The sequence below is a fragment of the Triturus cristatus genome, chromosome 8 (genome assembly GCF_964204655.1).
Source record: "Triturus cristatus chromosome 8, aTriCri1.1, whole genome shotgun sequence".
NCBI lineage: Eukaryota > Metazoa > Chordata > Amphibia > Caudata > Salamandridae > Triturus > Triturus cristatus.
The window spans coordinates 296,393,643-296,410,571 of NC_140591.1; the positions used below are offsets into that span (position 1 = coordinate 296,393,643).

The window sequence follows — 16,929 nt, forward strand, 5'->3', positions numbered from 1 at the left end:
GTAAATACAATTTGCCCTCGCTAGTTATTACTCTTTCCGGTTTCAACTTATTTTGTCCTATAACTGACCTTACAGATTCTTGTTCATTGTATTTTTCAGTTGGTAATATACAGACCCGTCCCTGTTTGCCAAGGGAGATTTTTATTTGACTCCTGTTCTCGATTTCCATTTTATCCATTTGGGTTCCTGGCAATTTTGCCTATGTTGTTAATGTCCTGTTATCCTGTTTGGATTTCTGGTCTTCTTGTGTTTTTATGTTTGTATTTAACACTCTATGTTCATTTAATTTTCCCTCAATAATTGGAGGAATGATTTGTGGGTTTGTAAAGTTACTATTTTTGCCCTCTTGTTTAATCCTTGCAGCTTTAGGGTCAAGTCTCGATTGCGTAATTACAAAGTACTCCTTATCGTGCTTTGTTTGCTTAATTCCTTCGCTTTGGAGGATTTCATTCCTTTCTTGTTTACAACCAGATGTAATACGTTGAAGAGATTTTTCAGAAATGATGGCCGAGTCTTGCAATTTTGCAGTTGCCATGTGCTCTTTGTCATGTTTTGCTTGTTTGGTACCTTCACATTGGGATGTTTTATTATGTTCTTCTTCACGTGAGGATGAATCGCTTTGAAGGGATTTATTAAAACTGTCACAAAGATCTTGCCGTTGCGACCTTACATTACCTAAATCTTCTTTTGGGGTTTTTGTACTTTGATGGTTGAGTTTATGATTTGGCAATTGGGAAAATATTGAATACATTTGTCTTATTTCCTGGCCGGCTTGTTTACTTGCATTGTTTCTGGCCTTTCATGTTTGTTTAGGCTGTCTTTTTGTTTGTACACCATTTGATAAGCTAAATGTAGATGTTAATTGCTCTGTAGTTTGCTGTTTTCCTATTCCATTTATGTCCATTATTTCAATATTTTTTATACTACCATCAAGTTGGTGATTGCATTCCTTCGTTTCAGGAACTCTACTACCTTGTTTTCCTTCTGTTTGTTCTGTCGTAACTGAACGTCCCGTGTTTTCTGATGGTTTAACGACACGTAGAATTTCTGTTAATATTTCTGGGAGAGACGCCAATTTGTCTATTATCTGCCCACATCCACAATGTAGATTTAACAAACAACCATTGCATTGATCCCTACTTTTGTTTTCTTTTGTGATATGTACAGTTATCGTGTCCAATTTTGAATTTATACCTGCGATATGTACCGCGTTTAAATTAATTAAATCAATCTGGACCTCTAATTTATCAGACTGAAAATTTAAAACATCAATAGCTTGCTGTATGGTTCTTCACAGTGTTTCACTCCATGTGGCGGAATGCGTTGATTGTGCCAACATCCCTGTAGTTGATTCAAACCCACTGACTGATAAAATTGTGATTGGAGGTGACGGCCTTTTGACTTTCCAGAGGGTAAACAGCTTGAGTAGGGTTCTTCCCATCCTGCTGCTCCATGCAGACTAGACTTTTTGTTGGGGTGGAAGCAACCCCCCTCCTCCCTGTCTTGCCAATCCGGTGGTGAGCCAAAGACAGGAATTTCTCCATGATCTTTAATGTGAGCATCCTCTTGCTCTGGAATACGAGCATCCTCTTTGCTTTGGGTATTTATTTCCATAGCTTGGATGAGATCTGCATCGTTTGATATAGAAAAGGAACTAATCCACTCATCCGTTTTAACATTATCTTGTGTTCCCGTCTTTCCTTGGACTCCTTGTTTTTTTACGTTTTTTCCACAATTCCCTTCATTATTTTGATCTGGCAAAGCCATGGGTAAATGCACCTGCACTGTTGTTTTTATCAACCCTCTTTTTGTGGAGCCCACTTCTCTGTCAACCTCCCTTATGCTTGTTTCTTGACTTCTTTTCCTTATATATGAGGGGCTTTCTCTAGATTAGTCTAATTGAGTTGACTTTGCCTTTAATTTTGAACATCCCGGTAACTGAGGACTTATTTCTCCTGATTTATTAGGAATAATTGGACTAGGCAACCCTAAGTCTCCACCGAGGGCATAAATTGCTGCCATTGGGTCTTTAAGGAAGTGAAATCGCTGTTTGCCATTTTTCTCCCCAAATTTGAAAAGAGCTTGTTCCGGTGTAGGTGCCGGTATCAGCCTATCATTTAGCGAGGTTGATTTCTCTTTCCTTCTCCTTTTATTTGCAATTGAGTTTGAGTCTTTAATAGGGACACTCCTCTTTAATTTATTCAGCGATGTCTGTCGAACTTTCCCTGATCTCATATTCCTTATCTACTGGGCTCAGATCCCCTTAAAATGCCACTCACCAAACATCCTTTTGAGCGCTATGCACTTAAGTGGACCTCTGCTCGAAATAGACTCCCTTAAATACACCCTGCGGTCGTATGCCAAGCAATCAAACAAAGTCAGGCACTCCTAGATGTACGTTTGACCGCACCAGACCGGCGAGCAGCAATGGCTCCTCCTCTCCAGGAAACAGGAAACCGGACGAAAACAGCAATGAAGTCCTACCGGGAAAGAGGAGTGCTGTATGGCTTCGTCCGCTGGCACACCTTCTCCCTTGTCCCCCCTCCAACCCGGACTGTGGGGGCTGTAGTGTCCTGCGAGACACGCTCTAGTGTCTCACAGGAAGTTGTAACCCCAGCCACTCCCTCGAGGGCTGGACACACTGCACCCGACACCCATCCATCACGGGTGTCACGAGTGACGTGGCCCCGATAATAAAAAGGCCCGGGTGCACGTGCTCGTGGCCAGTTACTGATGTACATTCCCTGGTGTCTGCCTCAATCCTTTACGTAATGTGGGCCGGAGGCCCAACACCACAGGGGCTAGCTGTTGGAGGGGAAGAGAGGGAATGCCCTGCAGATGTATCGGGCAGTAAATCAAGGCAAGGCAATGGCTCAAGTTAATGTAAAGTAAAATAAAAATGTGCAAATCTGCTCAGGTCCGCCTAGGAAGCAAGAACAAAGGAGCAAGAACAGAAGGGCAGGTGAAAGGCCGCACCCAACCGTTTCCACCGTTCGCCACTAAGTCAGGTGGTCGGTCGGTTGGGCGGGCTGAGACTCTAGCGATGACCTCGTAGTTCCCAGGGCTACCGTGGTCCTCCGTTACTCCTCCATTACCGCTGACGTTGGCCAGTAACTGGTGGTGAGGACGCGAGCGGGGTGACGAGCGGCGAGCAACAGGCTGAAGGAGTGGGCTCTGCCCGTTCAAGCTCAAGCCACTCGTACCGTCTGTGTGAGCTCCACAACTTCGGCGACCTCAGCAGTCTCGGCAATTGCAACTGGAGAGAGAGAGTTCCTGCGCGTCCTCAGCGTCCTCCGCAAGCTCAGTACTCGGCACTCCTGGTGATTACTTTAGGCTGATAGCAAGATAATACAAGCTTTGGCAAAGCCAATAGGTCGCACCCATCTGAGAGCTATTGGCTTTGCCACTGTGCTTTAGACTTTGTACAGAAGAGCAGGGCTGCTGGGCAGCATGGTTAAAAGTTAGGAAAAAAAGCGCTATGAAGTGGCCAGGTCTGGCTGCGTCATGGTGCTTTCTTTCTGGCGTGCGGGGTAGGAGGCAAGCAGTAATGGGAGAGGGGGTTAGGGCGAGCATCAACAAAGGGAGGGGGGAAGGTGTATTGGGCAAGCAATGAGGGGAGCAGTGGGAATGGGTCGAACAATAATGCGCGGGGCAAGCAACAACACATGAGGGAGGTGAAGTACCAGGCAAGAAACAACAGAGGGGGTCATGAGACATGGACATTTAGGGGTCACTGCTGCAACCCCTGGCATGCCCCTTATGACCCCTGGCACTGCCTTTGCGACCCCTATCGTCAGCAGTGGCAAATTCAGTGGCAGGAACAGAAGCTGCTTGTCCTATGGACGTCGGTGGGGGGCGTCACATTCTTTGTTTTTTGTAAATTTTTTATTGTACTAATAGTGAATGATATTACATTATTCGCTATTAGCTTAATAAACAAGCATTGGCATAGCCAATAGGTCTCGCCTTTGTGACCTTATAAGTGTTTAGCGATGCAGTATATATTTTCTTGCCATCTTTCCCCATGCTGGCTGTCAAATCCAACGCTGACCTGATAAAAAGGCAATTTACGGAACCTATGTACAAGAGCGGGAGGCGAATGATTGGAATAGTTAATGAATAAACCTGTATTACTTAACTTTGCAAACTGCATCACCCTGAATTAATTATGTATTGTGTAACTCTGCATACGACTCACCTACAGGCATGCACTCTATGGAAGAGTGAAATGATGAATGAATGAACTTATATTGTGTAACGACAAACTGAATCGCGTTGATGTGTACATTCTTTGAAAGAGTAATATGAATGAATAAACCTGTATCCTGTGACTTTGCCCACTGAATTAATCATGTAGAGGCATGAGTTTTCCTTAAAGAATGGGTGCACAGATTGCTCTAAAAATATATATGTATTGAGAATTTTCTCCTGAGAAGAATCTTTGGTAGACTGCATGCAATGAGCACAGCAGGATGTCGTGCATTCTTTGACGTGCAGGGAGAGCACATTTTGAACCGTCTGCACTTTATAGATAAGACCGCCTGGCACACAAAGGTGTATTAGAATAACACGTTACCTAAATAGGCTTGTTTGCAGAAAGCAAGACTGCGGGGTAACATTTTTGATTTGTAGGCCACCCTTCTCTTTTGATTTAAAACCGTATATAAGGATCCATGATCTAAACTGTAATGCCCACAGTTACAGAGCCAAGAGGAACTTGCAGGCAGCTTTGTAAAAATGTTTTATTAGATTTGCTGCATCATGTGGAGCCTGCGGTGCATCCAGGACCTGCTCTAAAAAGCTCGGGGCTGACACAGATGGATGCTGCCTCTGGTGCATTTCCTGCGTGGGATGGACATTGTTGAAAACATCGAGGCGCAAGATCAGAAGTCCAGTTCAGAAAGCATCCAGTGTGCATAGGGGAAGAGAGTGTGTTGTGTGTTTGCCTGGGGCCTGACCTTTGGAGATTGGTGAAGAGCCACAGTACGTGCTTGCTGAAGTGAGTATGACTGTTGTCTGCACAGAGCTGCTGGAAAATGAAACTGCTTAACTGGTGTCTCTTTGGAAGAGGTCCAGGGTAGGCGGAGTGAACCAACTATCTATCCCTCGGGAGAGGCGCACGAGTGTTTGAGGTAGGAAGAAGTGTGGCAAAAGTCCTGTATTTTTCAAAGACTACCTTCACGCGCATGGGCCATCCGTGTCCCACCTTTTGCAGGACTGTCCCAAAGTTGACCGTTTGAGGTGCAGTGTTAGTAATTGGAATAGCTGGTTGCATAAGTCGGAGCAGAAATTGCAGTGGCTTTAGGTTTCTCGCAGACCACACCGTTTACTTAAAATATAAATATGGTGACTGCTGGACATGGATATTATTTTATTTATATTTGATGTAAGGAGGTTGACTGTTATTTTCCTTACATTTGAATTCAATACAGCCTCAATGGAAATGGTGCCATGTGTTATCTTTACGAACGTGACGCTTTTTGCAGAGTGGCCGCCACATTCTTTAGTTATGACTCGCTATTTAACACCACAGCTCTGGTTTGCGGGCATCTTTTAGCACTGTACATTAAAGAACCTCAGTTTTAATGTTTTTCACGAACTTGCTCGACGTCATGTGGTAAGCCGAGACCTCCGAAGCTGCGGCTCTCTAAGTACTATGCGCAAAGCTTAGGCACATTAATTTGTGTGAGACAGTGAAACAGTGGGAAGCCAGAGGCAAGGGTTTGGCCCGAGTTGAGTCGGACAAAAAACTAAACTGGCTCTGGAGGCAGCGCTCTGCCCACGAGTGGCGAGGAAACTGCGTAAAGAACAAGCACGCGAGTGGTGCGCGCGCCACAGCGAGCCATCTGTTTTGAATTGTCGCGCAGGGCACGATAATTCAAAACAGATGGCGCCCGTGCAGGTAACCGCAAGCACTAGGCCGTGAGCGAAGCAAAGGTGGGACATGCACCCGCCTTTGCCCAACTGCGTGCCGTCTTTGTTAGAAAGACGCACACAAAGGCCAATGGCCTGTGACAAAAACAAAAGCACAGGTCAGATTTTTGAAGCCCTTACATAAAGTCTCGCAGAGCAGCGCATGCGCGCTGCGCTAGGCTCGACCTAAAAATGGAGTACAAATAGCTGGAATATGTCTATCCCTCGCAGCTGAGGTAATTAAAAAAATGCTTTTAAATGTATGTATGTTGTGTGTGTGTGTGTGTGTGTGTGTGTGTGTGCGCACTTGCAGTTTTGTGTGTGTTTATGTAAGAGAATGTGCATGTGAGAATGTGTGTGTTTGTATACGCATGTATGTGTAAGTGAACGTCAAGGGGCATGTGAAGTCACCTTTTCTACCCCAGGCATTTTGGTGAAATGACGTCCATGGTGTGAGAAGCAACGGCAGGCGGGATGGGGGGGGAAATGGAGTAATGGGTGAAGCAACAATGTGGAAAAGGGGAAGGAGGAATGGGAAAGCAAGAACGACAGAGTAACAACAAAAAGAAGTGGCAAGCAATGATGGGGAGGGGAAGGAAGCAAGCAACATGATGGAGAGTAGGAGGAGTATGGGAGGGGGAAAGAAGACGATGGACAGTGGGAGGACGGGTAAAAGGAATGGAAGGGAGAGCAAGCATATGCATTCTTTAGAAGTGCTGGAAGTAAAAGAAAATATTAGCCCAGGACCAAAAGCGCAGCCAGCAGAGGAGCATTCACTGGGCACGGAAGCAGTACTTGGGACATGCTCAAAGTAATAGCAAACAGGCGAAGAGGAAGGGAAGCTCGCATGGGCTAATCAAAGTGAAGCAACAAAACGAGAGGGATGAGGAAGCTAACCAATGGTAAGCAATGGGCGGGCTCTAAGCCCCCTTTAAGCTAACAAAAGGTCTTGCATACATCAGCATGGTCTGTCTCAGGCAACAGCTGAGAAAACAATGCTCAACCTAGCTGACCCAACCCACTACTACCCACAGCTTGTGGCCAACTGATTTCTAAAATTATGAAAAGGTTGCAAATCCTACATTAAACGATGATCGCCACAAAGCCCACCAATCAGGCTTTGGCCAATATTGTGGAAATGACACAACCCAACTTAACGTAACAGACTTACTGATCATGGATCCTTGAGCATGTGCTTCCTCCTAGATGTCTCTTCAAAATTAGCTTAACGCAACTCTTCACATAGCAGTCTATCGCGGGAAAATAACTCTGTGTCAACGTGGTATTCTCAACACGGCGGTACCGCGCGATAGACCGACAATAATGCGTCAAATGAACGCATTAAATAGTAGCGATAATGCCAATCGTGATACAAAAATCACCGAAAACCAGCCACAGGCCTGCAATTCCCACGCGTCATGCGGAAAAATGCACTATAGAAATGTAGAAAAAAAATACAAACAAAAGCCAAACAACAGCGAAGCACAACGGAGGTAGCCGGAGCAAGTACAGAGGACAACCAGAACCCCACAAGCCCCCCGGAGGACCAGCCTGGGACATCAGGGTCAGGGAAGGGCAAGGACAAGAAGAGTGGGAAGAAGAGGTTCAGTTTGCAGAAAAACAGGATCCTGATAACGGAGGTGGTAGAACACCATCAACTACTGTTCGTCACCTCCACTGTGTCACTGGCAACTAAAAATGGAATATAGCAGACCATCGTGGGCAAGGTGAATGCAGTCGGAGTGCTGAAGAGGACAATGGAAGAGGTCAAGAGGTGCTGGAATTATGTCAAGCGCAAAACCAAGCAGAAACTCGCAAACAACCGTAAGGCAGCAATGCAGACTGGAGGTGGGAATCCAGCGCCACAGGAGGAGCTGGACGAGATGGAGGAAATGGTGTCCACAGTCATCAGTGGGGAGACAGTGGCAGGCGTTGGTGGGCCGGACACTGCTCAAAATGACCAGACACAACAGCAACAGGGTGAGTAACGACCAGGGATTGGGGGGACGGGGAAGATGGGCACAATATCACACATGCACAAGTAAGCATAGCACATCTGTGGACAAACCATGCACCAGACCCCCAACTCCCACCCACCAAGAGACCAATGCACCCATGTATGCAACATCTCAGCACTGTATGAGCACAGAAGTCAGTGGCACACCGCATGTAAGGGATAAGGGGCAGCTAAATCAGAACGGCAGGAACAACTCCCCCAAAATGCGGCACACACACATTACATGCAGAGCACATCAACATTGACAACGATGTGGCACAAACCGCAACACATCCACAACAGAACGGAGGACACAACTGGTGGCGCTTGTGTGTAGAAACTGGCCAATCACATATGGCATTGCAGGGAAATGTGAGTTGACAATGTACAAGTACAAACACACATCCGTGATGTTGTCGAAATGTCCACTATCCCGCATCAAATAGGCAGCTCCCCCAAACAGTCACAATGTACACTGTCATGCAGTCTGAATGTAAACATGTACAATGCATCAACATACATGTGAACCCAATGTTAAACTGCATCTCCCCTTCACATTGCAGGGGGTAATACAACACCTCCTGCAGAGCAGGCCGAACCTCTCTTCTCTGATGATGAAGAGGACCACCATACCTTCGACTCCGACGCCCTTCAACAGCTCGTGAAGAGCCTCCGCAGCCCACTTCCAGTAGCAGGGCAGGGCAGCCCAGCTGCTACGAGGAGAACCCACCCCCTGCACAGAACACACAGCAGGCAGCACCCACCACCATGGCTGCCTCCCAGGACCCCCATGACGAACACATGGCCTTCCAACGCCGTGTGTTGGGGTGCCAGGAGAAGCTGGCTGAACAGGTGCAGGTGGACTTCGACCGCTTGGCAGCCAAACTAGACGCCATATGTGGGTGTCTAAGTCCCATCAGGCCCCACTCACAGTCCCTAGCGGACACCCACAGTCCACTCCATGCTCTTCAACGAACCATGGCTGAAATCGCCAGAGTCCTGACTCTGAGACAAGAATGACTGTCTAGTCAGAGTGGCTCCAGCGATCTCGCCCGGGAGTTGGGACACATGTGGAGGCTCATGGAGAACATGGAGCGGACACAGGCGGAAAGAGCGGCTGCCGCGGCTGCACACCAGTACACCAGCGAGAGGTAGCTTGGTCCCTCAATGCCCTAAAGACCATCCTCATTGTATTCTTGCCACAATTCCTGGCGCTGATGCATGCTGCTGCTACCACTCCATCCACATCTCCGGCTCCTGATGTGTCAGTGCCACACAGTGCGGCAGACATTCCCCCTCCAGCCCTTGAGATGGCACTGCCACACAGTGCTGTAGACAGGACACCACCACCCACATGTGAGGCACATGCAACAGCAGAGGACGAAGATGTGGATGAATCTGCCTCAGTGGTCAGAAGGATTCAGGAGCATCCATCTCCGCCATATGGCCTGTTTCTGCCCTCTGCATCATCACCTTCCACTATCCCCCGATGCACTCTGCGACACTCACCTTGGACCTTGACATGGACTGCCATATTCTGTTTGGTCACCAATGACACAGGTATCAGACTGCGGACTGAACTCCTCCTCTTCTGATGTACCTGTCATTCCCTGAAGGACTCTGGCTGGCCCTCCACGGGCCAACAATGTAAAGTGGGGTTTGCATGGCCCTGTACTTCTTCAGCTTCAAAACTCCACTGAATGTGCAATAAACATTCATGTTCACACAGATGTGTCATGTCTATGATCTTTCAAGTGTGGAAGTATGGATGAATGTTGAGTCAGTGAATCCCCCTTATGTCCATGTTGCTCATGTTGTGGGACTTGGGTCACAGGGTGACACATTGCCGATTGCGGTCCGGGTGGCGCCGACACTACAACGGAGACACGCGCATTAGTTACTTCCTTGTCCAGCCCAGGACGGAACCATGCCCAGAGCCCCTGGGTCATTGTTCACACCCTTACGCTGGACTGGCATACGCCAGGTCAGCCCACTCCGCTTACGCTCACAGGGGGGGGGACGACAACGCTACATGTCCCAGGTCTTCCCTGTAGGGATCTGCTGCTCACAGGTCTAGTTGTCAGCATGCCACAGTCACTTCCTCACAGCTGGTTTACACCCACACCACACCCATCCAGCACAGAAGTCACAGGACAAGTGACCCTGCCAATCAAAAGGGCCTGGCGCACGTGCTGGATGCCATTTCCACTCTCTAACTGGGTGTCTCTGTCTGGTTATCATTTATGCATGAGGGACTAGGGCCCTGCCACCTCACATTGCCCAGTGCCGGGGGTGACATGATGGAGTCTGCACCATGAGACTCAATCATAAAGGGTCCATGGCTTGTGGTGCACAGACTTGGTGGCACCGGATACACTGCGGTAGGCACAGGCACAGGCACACCGCCACGGGACGGTGTCTTTCGGTGCACTGAGGTAGGGGCACCTAAAGTGCTGAGCGGGTGTGCTGCCTGCGATGATGCGCCGTCCAGGTGGTCTGGAATGGTAAGGGTTAGTGTGAGCCCTGCTGGACCGCAGTGTTAGCCTGAGCCAGCGGGCAGTGCGGGCCTACCACCAAGTGGCGTTGCCTTGCAGTTCACAGAGTTAGTGGCATCTCAAGAGCTGAGCGGGTGTGCAGCCTGCGATGCGGCTGTGTGCACTGATGGGATCTCTGCCATTGCAAAAGATTCAGAATCAAGTGTGTGACCTGGTGGTCCGCGGTGCGGGGCTGCATGATGTGCAGGGTGCCATGGTCGCGGGCCTCGGGCTTGGAGCTTGCCCTCTTGGAGACACCCCGGTGGCAGAAGGCAGGGGCAAGCCAATCACAGCTGGGCGGCGGGAGGGGCTGGGGTGCAGCAGCCGGTGTGCGCAGGGTTGGGCAAGTGATGATGGTGTGTGCAACTGTATGGACTCTGTCATTCATGTCTCTGGCAACTGTTTCAGATAAAGGACCTGGGGGACTGCAGTGTATACCAGCACGTGGTTGGAGACACACCGGTGGCAGCAGGTGAGCAGTGAGGCCTCGGTCCGCAGAGTCGGCACTCCCTCTCTCTCTCCCTCTCCCTCTTCCTCCCTAACTCTCTTTCTCACTCTCTTTCTCTCTCACTCTCTCTCTCCCTCTCTTTCTCTCTCACTCCCTCTCTCCCTCTCTTTCTCACTCTCTCTCTCCCTCTTTCTCTCTCCCTCTCACTGTCCCTCTCACTCTCCCTCTCTCTCTCACGCTCTCTCTCTCTTTCTCTTCTCTCTCTCTCTCTCTCTCTCTTTCACTCTAACTCTATCTCTCTTTTGCTCTCTCTCTCTCTGTAGTTTGATGAGCGCATGACATACCTTCTTATCTAGATTTTTGTCTTGCAGGCTGTGACTTACAGAATGTCCTGAGAAGACCCGCCATGACTCTTCAGGATTGTTGTTTTGGGTTTATTCTGTAATAAACAAATTATTTGGATATTCTAAGATGAATGTATGATTCTCCTTTTTCTGTCCACACATGTATGTTAGGTGTTGTGGAAGAGGTGTGGTGCCGCGGCCAGGGCGACTGACTCCAGAGTCTGGGGATCACGGTTCGACCCCCGGCACCAGTGGCAGATTAGCCCAGCACCATGTGACTCTGGGCAATAGCTTGCTTATTCTTCCCGACTGCCCCCAGCGCCTAGAGACCCTTACGGGTGATTGTTCACGCTTTCAAATGTGGATTATTATTATTATTGTGATTGTGTGACTTCATGCGAATTGTTTGGTTCGGGATTTCGTAGAGTTGATGTGCAATATCTTTGTCCTAAGGGAGTGGGGGGGTGGTGCCCGGGGTAGGGCGCCGGTTTGTAGTTGTGGGGCCCTGGGGGTAGTGGCGGTGGGTGTTGTTGCCCTATTGGGGTTCCGGGCTGCATGTTCAGTTGCTCCAGGATATCTGTTGTTCTTCATGTGTGGCTCTGGGCTGTGCTCCCTTGTCTGGTGTCTGTTGTCGTCCGACTTTACACCAGGTAAGAGCAGGTGTTAAAATCCTGCAGCTAATGCGCCTTTTCGCATGTTTTGTCTTCTTATCGCCGATCTGGCTGGTCGTTGAGAATGTTGCGGAGTGGTGTTGTTGTGGCTTTTGGCACAGGAACGCCTACTCTGCATCTCATTATCATTAGTTGCCGGAGTCCTCTGTGGCAATGTTTTTTGCGACTGCTATTGCAGGTAAACTGGTGATATGGGCTGTTAGCACCAGCTTGTGAATGGGGCGATAAATGTATCATGACTTTGGCTGCGATAAAGTGCCAATAACTCAGCGATAAATCCTTGAGAATATGCCCCTAAAATTGAAAACATCGTGAAACGAACAGGCCTCAATTCCCAAAAAACATAGGCATAGCCAATAGGTTTCGCCTTTGGGACTTTATAAGTGTTTAGCCAGAGCTTTTGGCTTTGGCAATGTTTTTAAGCTATGTTACCCAAGAGGACAGATAAGCCTAAGTAAGAGAGCGTTTGATGTACCCATTAATTGAAGATCTTGTTAGTGTGGTTGACCCTTTTTTTTCCGTCCCGAGGCTGCACTTTGTTATAGAAAAATATGAGAAAAATACAACATTTCCAGCAAAAGTGTTTCTTTCTCTTTTGGATCCATTTCACAGGGGAACGAATGAAGGAAAGGAGAGGAAAGAGAGGGTAAGACCCGTTACTTGAAGTCACGCTTTCATTCAGCAAGTGAAGAAGAGCGAGACAGAGACACAAATAGAGGGAAGAAGAGGAAGAAAGAGAGCACGGGCAGCTGACAGCAGCAGAGCAGAAGAAGTGGACACTGCCCTTGTCAGAGCAGAAGATGGAAGTGCTTTTTTCTGCTCAGACATGCCCAGGCATGGCCTGTGTGCCGACCGGTGCCTGAGTCCGACCTCCCATGGAATACAAAATCATCGACAATGAGAGAAGTTTTCAGCACATGACCAGCCTTGCTCATCATTATGAAACCCACTCTAACTTTTTAGAATATAGGAAAGGCTATCAATAAAAATATTTAGGGGCATATTATCAAGCATGGCGTTAAAATTATCGCCGCTTTAACGGCAGAAAATTGCCACTAAAGCGGCGATCATGGGCTTGATAATATGCCGCAGAGAATTCCAATAGAAGCCCATGTTGACACCAGAACATGGGCTTCTATGGGAATTCTCAAGGGCATATTATCAAGCCCATTATCGCCTCTTTAGCGGCAGTTTTCTGACGCTAAAGCGCCGATAATTTTAACGCTGTTTCTTGATAATATGCCCCTACATTATTTTTAGGAAAACAGCTGATAAGAATCACATTAAACGTTTTTCACCCACTCATCACCGGAAAGATGGGAAAACAAAAGTATAGGTTTACTGGCAAACTCTGTAAAGTGGCGCTAATGTGTTTGGGTGTGAATAAAACCAATTTTTCAACCTCTCTGTCTTGCTTTATTTAGTTATTTTTAGGAAAAAAGCCAATAAGGATCACATTAAACAGTATCCACTCCATGCATCAACAGAAAGATGTGAGAAAGTGGGTTTCTGTTGCAGTAAACCCCCCCTTTTTTTGTTGCCAGACTACTGATGCTGTTTGACTTGATGTGCTCTGGGGCCCTGCCAATTAGGACCCCAGGGCCTGTGTTCTTTCCCCAAAACAAAACCCAATTGACAGCTCTGGCCACAGGTAGGTCCCTGGTAAATGGTACCCCATGTACCCAGGGCACTGTGACCAGAGAAGGCTCCTAAGGGCTGCAGCACCAATTGTACCACCCTTAGAGGCCCTGTGCCCTGGCACACACCCACTGCCTTTGCAGGCTGAGTGTCTTGGTGCAGAACAAAACAAAGAGACGACATGGCACACACCCCTGTGTGCCATGCCCGCAATCTACTGCCCTGCATACATCAGCCACCCCTCTAGCCGGGTGCCCTATGTCAGTGGTGAGGGTACAGGTGCATGAGCCCTGTACCCCTACAGTGCCCAGGTCCATTCCTGGGCCCTATAAGTGCAGTGCTGCCATTAAGAGTATATGGTGCTGGGATGTTGTCATTACGAACTCCACAGCACCATAATGGCCGCACTGAAGACTGGGAAGTTTGGTATCAAACTTCTCAGCACAAGAAACCCACACTGATGCCAATGTGGGATTTAATGTAAAATGCACCACAGAGGGCATCTTAGAGATGCCCCATGAAACCTAACCTACAATCCACGTCTGGTCTGGGAGGCTGCCTAGGCTGCCACACAGCAGACATGTTGCTGGACCCCTGGGTAGGAGAGCCCCTGCTCTCCTGGGCCTGCAACAATGCACATCCTGGGCGAGGTGCTAGATCTCCTCCCCCAGGATGGGCAGGGGGAAGCTTCAGAGGCATGCCGCCTCTGTGAGCTTCCCCAGGCCACTGGCAGCCCCCACTCTGGAAAACAACCAACTACCAGTGATCTGACTGAGTGGCAGCGCAGGCTGCCACCACCAGAAATGTTTCTGGACCCCTTGGTCGAGAGCCTGCTGCTCTCTGGGGCCTGAAACAATGCACATCCTGGGGCGAAGTGCCAAGCCTCGTCCCCCAGGATGGGCAGGGTTCATGAAGGAGAAGCTTCAAAGGCATGCCGTCTTTGTGAGCCTCTCCAGACCATTTGCTGCTTTCAGCAACTGGTCTCCACGGGTTCTACCCCCCACTCTGGTGGGAGAACCAGCGGGAAAAACAAGTGAGGAAGAGAGGTGTGCCCACCTCTGCCAACTCCACCCCTAAGGTGGGGGAGGCGAGGTGAAGCACAACCTCGAGTCCCTGCCATCTTGAGGATGGGGGGACCCAGCCAACCAGGGACAGGCTCCTGCTCCCCTCCCACTGGAGAGTGGCAGAATAGGGGGTGTACCCACCTCAGGGAAAGGACCCATTGGTCCCTGCCCTTTACCTACCTGTAACGCCCCTAAATTTAGTATTTAGGGACACCCTGAACTTTCCTTCCTCAGGTCAAGCAACCACAAGAAAAGAAGAAGGAGAAGAAAGATGAGAAGCCGTGCAGAGCTAACAAGAGGATGATGCCCACTGCCTTGGCACCAGCCCTACAGGCCTGTTTAGCCTCGAACCTGCTCCTGCAAAAGCCCGGCGTGTCCAGCGGCCAGCAACCTCAAAAACCCCAGAGGACCTGCCTGCATTCACTCTCCAAGCTGTTTCTCCCATGAACACCAGACGTGTTTAAACTGCAGCTACTGGTGCCAGCCAGAAACCGCGAATCCGGCACACTCTGCACCCGCCGAGCCCGGCCTGTGTTTGAGTGAACAAACACCACGAGGAGGTCCCCCCGGCGATCCTGACCCGAGATCCGGCGACCCCTGACCTGCCTCATGCCTCCAGATGACGCCTGCAGCCTCAATCCAGGAAACCCCCCTACCGCGACCAAAGCGGGTAAGAAAATCCGACGTCTAAAGGCACCCCTGCACCCGACGACCCACGGCCTTGTGTGCCCAACCCAATGGTGCCTAACCATCCCTCTACATGCCAACTTACCCCTCGAAGTGGTGGTCACTCCTGGAAGATCTTCGTCCCTGAGCCTGCAGTGTTTCTTTGTCCCGGAGAATCTCCATTGAATTCAACAGGGCACCCGACCTCAAAACTGCACCCTGCACCCAGCTGCCCTAGCGCCGCTGAGGGTGTCTCTTTGGTGCTAACTTGGTCCCCAACTTGCCCTGAGCTTAACCCTAGGAGCTTTGCTCTCACAACCCCGTGGCCTGCTTGCCAGCCGCCACCAACCGGAGCCCCCCTATCCTCTATAGGATAACATTGGGCCTCAACATTCTGCACCCGGCTGCCCTAGTGCCACTGGGGTGCAACAACGGTGCATCACTGACCCTGGGAGACCCCTGAGTCTAACCCCAGAACCCTAACTCAAAAGACAGATTACTTACCTTGAGACCGATAACTCACTTTTCCTCATAAGAGAACATTGACACTTTTTCTCCCAAAAGGTTTCAAAGTGTCGACTTTTGAAAACTAAGAATAATCCATAAAAATCGCACAAATAACCTAACCGAATTTTCTCAACTGTTTGCAGGAAAGGTCCCAGTGTTGAACCCAGGTGTCCAGCACTGAGTAAGAAATGTAACTAAAAAGTAACTTACCTGTGAACTGAATTTCCTTCCATAGGATAACATTGGGGGTTCTTTGTGAAAAAGTTTCTAAGTGTCAACTTTTGAAATACAAGAATATTCTTTAAAATTCGTACAAACTGCAAAAATGTAATTACTTACCTGTTTTAAGTAGATGTCCCAGTGCTGAATCTAGGAGTCCAGCACTGGATTACAATAGTAACGCAAAAGTAACTTACCTGCTAAGTGACTTGCCTCCCATAGGATAACATTGGTGATTCTATGTGAAACAGTTTCAAAGTGTCAACTTTTGAAATACAATAATATTCCTTAAAAATCATACCTTTAACCAAAACGCATTTACTCACCTGTTTTCAGGAAATGTCCCAGGGCTGAAACTAGGATCCAGTCCTGTGGGTAGAAAAATAATATGAAAAGTAATTAACAGCATTTTACTTAAAAAGCCCATTTAATTGAATGTACTATACCTGCAATGTGTTGCAAACTGCTTTCTTAAACCTGTAATCAAAACCAGTACCAGTTATACTGCAATTCTGAACTGTGTTCAACCAAGTAAATTACTACTGCAAAGTAATTATATGCTTACCTGTACCAGGCTTGCTTGGTTCTAGAAATAAAACAACAGTAAATATTTTTATACAAAACAATTGGCCTAGAGTTCAGTTCTTGAGTGTGTGAGACCATTTGCTGACTGAGTGTGTACGCCAAATGCTTTACACTGTCTTCTGATACTGCCTTATGCTCGACCAAGCTACCACTTTAGAGAGTAGGGTTCTATCTAACTTTAACCTCTGCCAAACCTCTGGAGACTCTTGGACTCTATACACACTGTACCTTACTTTGGTGCAGTATATATCGAGCCAGTTTCTTACAAAAGACGAGAAAACTAAAATAGCGCTTCACTGGCAAACTCTGTAAAGTGGAGCTAATGTGTTTGGGTGTGAATAAAA

General features: G+C 48.3%; 1 long non-coding RNA gene across 2 annotated transcripts in view; it reads right to left on the minus strand.

Annotated features, from left to right (window-relative positions):
- The window catches only part of LOC146802003 (uncharacterized), a 159,911-nt gene that overhangs the window by 91,692 nt on the left and 51,290 nt on the right, over positions 1-16,929 (minus strand). Inside the window, exon 3 of one of the 2 annotated variants that reach the window (XR_014967352.1) lies at positions 16,327-16,369. The exons of the other annotated variant lie outside the window; for it this stretch is intronic. This is a non-coding gene — a long non-coding RNA (uncharacterized LOC146802003). The remainder of the gene's footprint in view (positions 1-16,326; positions 16,370-16,929) is intronic. 2 annotated transcript variants of the gene reach the window in all.